General features: G+C 45.7%; 1 pseudogene; it reads right to left on the bottom strand.

Moving 5' to 3' along the window:
* Positions 1–420: 420 nt before the first annotated feature.
* On the bottom strand, positions 421–1,413 carry LOC123251758 (annotated as a pseudogene).
* Positions 1,414–3,321: the final 1,908 nt, after the last annotated feature.

Here is a 3,321-nt window from a genome sequence, read left to right as displayed (position 1 = left end):
GTGTTCCCTTTCCCCCTCCTCCCTTCCCAAAACCTATAGATTTTGAGTCTTTGTGGTCAGGCTGCAGCCCAGAGAAACAGGGAAACTAAACTCTTACAAACTCTACCACTAAGGCCTATGCAGCTGGGTCCAAATTGGGTTCCAAATATTGATCCCCAAATTAGATATAATTCATAATAAAAAAAATTAGTGCAGGATAAAGTGGAGTATCAATTTTCAATGCTGGGGGACGGGGATCTCAGCCTGGCTCTTGGGGTTCAGGTGTGTCTAACTGTTTGGGATGGTGTAGAGTTGCGTCTCTAGCACTCAGCCTTGTCCCTTCACCTGAGCAATAAGCAATGGCAGGGAGCTGGGGGTGGGGAGAGAGGGAAGAGGATGGGGGAACCCTGCAATTCTTGGACCCATGGAGAAAGGAGCTTGTCAGTATTCCATGATGCTTATGGCTTCCGTCTGGCTGCTGGGAACATTGGCCAGCTTGGGGCTCAACAGGTACTCCAGTTCATGACGTCCATTCTTGGAAGCCTCATGGAGATCATTTCATTTGCCCCCTTTTTTACGTATCTCAGGTTCGATGATCTGCTGGAGTCGATGTACAAGATGGCCTGGCTTGGTGGTCAGAGGATCGGCTGGCACCATGTGCCCAGGATGTCAGATCCCATGCAGGGATGCAGCCAGCCAATGGAGGGAGTGCTGCTTGAGCTAGAGGGGGTTTCCTGGACATAGAAAAGAAGGCCATCTACCCCAAAAGGAAGCCAGTTCTTCAGAATCACAGACTTAAATGAATTAAGCCTGATTTTCTCTCCATGGCCCTGCTCTTCTGAAAACTTTGAATACATCCGGAACAATCTAAAATCAGCCCGGCAGTCATAGGCGGTACCCCCTCCAGCACATCACAAGAACACAGGAGGTCTGGCTCAGCTCACTGGAGATGGAGAGGTGTAGGCTTTCCTCATGGCTGATGCGAGCTTGTGGTCTCCAGGAAGAAGGGAAGGAGATGGGCTGACACAGTACCTGCTCTTGGTGTGTGCTGTGATGCAATCCTTGGAGACCACGAGGAGGGCTCTTTACCCCCAGAGGCACATCCCCATAAGCCAGCCCTTCTCTGATGGCCATCAATCAGCCACTTAGATAGCAGTAGCTGGCTAGCACAGTGCCTTGCAGCTTCTTGCCAGTGTCCGTGTCCATCCCTTCCTCTTCCTCATCATCCATCCCCATCTAGTCAGTTTGGTCCAACCTCCTGGCCTGGTTCGATTATTTCTTGACCAGGAGTTTTGGTCACCCTTCACCCTGTTCCAAGGAACTGTACATGGACTTGGATTGAGACAGGCAAGCATGAGGTGCTTTGGGGCTATTCAGTTCTTGGAAAATTGAAAAAAACTGCTCAGGAGGGAGGGCCTGACTTAGCATCGCCATGGTCCATAAATGAACAGGGCATCCAAAATGAGTCCATAAACTGATGCTTCTGGCCATGTGATTGAATCCCAAGGACAGAGAGAAGTAGGAAATTGGCAGCATTTGTTAAGCACCTACTGTGTAGACAGAGAGCTAGCCTTGGAGTCATGAGGCTCTGAATGCAAATCATGTAGCGAACACATACTTACTGGCTGTGGGACCTTGGATAAGTCTCTTAACTTCTCAGTGGTCCAGGCAGGATGCCAACCTACACTGGCAGAGGAAGTTTCCTCAGTTGTACATGGTTCAAGATCCCAATGAAATCTCAGACCTAGTCCAAAAAAAATGGGTAAAGCACTAAGGTGGTGTCAAATATCTTCAACATCATTATTAGAAACAAACACTGTCTTCTTTTTCAATTTTATTATTTACTTTGAACATTCTTTTCTATTTAAATTTTGAGTTCCAGATTCTCTCCCTTTCTTTTGCTCCCTCCCTACCCAGTGGGAAGGCATGCAATGTGATCTCAATTATACATGTGAAATCATGCAAAACAGATTTCCATATTAGCATATTGCAAAAAATAATAATAAAGTGAGAAAATTCAACTTCAATTTGCACTCAGAATTCATCAGTTCTCTCTCGGGAGGTAGAGAGAATTTTTTCATCATGAGTCCTTTGGAATTGTCTTGGATCCTTGTAGTGATCAAAGGAGTCAAGTCAAGGCTGTCTGTCTTCTACAGGGAGGTCAGATATAGCATGTAAATAGATAAAGTAAGAAAGAAGGCTAACGATGATTATAAACACTCTGCTCCTGCCATGAGACCCCAGCCAAGCCTTAGAGGACAATATCTTAGAATAAAAGGTAGAGATGAAGAGAGAAGAGACTCTAGGCATGGAATGAGGACATGGAGGCAGGCAATGGGACGTCAGTGCATCCCCTATGCCATGCTGGGACTCCGGTTTTAGTTACCGGAAAATCTGGGGTTTCTCCCATTTCAGTTAGTCTGATAGAATTTTCAGAAAGAACTACCCCCTTGCTATTGTTAATTAGTAAATTCCAATCATCACTAGGATGACTATTAATGTTGACGAAGATTTCCCTGAGTGGCAGAGTATCAAGCATGGTATGTATCTGTTGTAGCTCTTTCCCAGATCTCTTCCAAAGTCATTCTCCAACCAAGAGCATGACAAACCATCTGGCGCCAAAGGATTGGATTACTTGGCAAAGCCAGTACCTAAGAGAACAGATGGCCACATCTGAACATCTTGGCCATAGAAATTTACTTCTGGCCACTGCCGAAACCTGGGTCTTTAAAATCAATCCATCAAAAGAAAGAAAAAAAAGAAGAAAAAGGAGGAGGAGGATGAAGAGGAAGAGGAAGAAGAGGGAGGAAGAGGAAGAAGAAAGAAGAAGAAGGAGGAGGGAAACCAAGGCTGGTCAATCTGTCAAGGCAAAATTGCTGCCTTCAGAAAGGCAAGTGTCTTCAGTAAGATGCTTAGCGTTTCTCATGGAAATCCTTCCAACTCACTCATCAGGAGCTTTTCAACAATTTCCCATTCGGCCCTCGACCCGTGTCAATCTATAAGATAATGAAGCAAGAAGCTTATGTCCAAGTACAAATGGATTTCTGTCATCCAGACACTGTCCAGTAGATGGAGAGGAACGTGAAGCTCGGAACAACCACCTGGGATCTAATCCTTCCTGACAGTAAAATACAGCAAGAGCCTTTCCCACATGGCTTTGAAGGTTCTGTGCGAGTCCCCGGGGAGCGGGGAAAATATGCAAGGCCTGATGTTCCTCACATCTGCGGCATGTCATATTAAATTAGCAGCAGCATACTTTGCTATTGGTTCCCAAAAATTCTCATCTATGCACAGCAAATACCAAGGTTTAAAAACAAGACGACGAGGCTGAACCGTGGCAAA

The sequence above is a fragment of the Gracilinanus agilis genome, chromosome 6 (assembly GCF_016433145.1).
Source record: "Gracilinanus agilis isolate LMUSP501 chromosome 6, AgileGrace, whole genome shotgun sequence".
Lineage (NCBI taxonomy): Eukaryota > Metazoa > Chordata > Mammalia > Didelphimorphia > Didelphidae > Gracilinanus > Gracilinanus agilis.
Note: the sequence above shows the minus strand (reverse complement) of the source record. Positions and strands in the feature narration are given on the sequence as shown.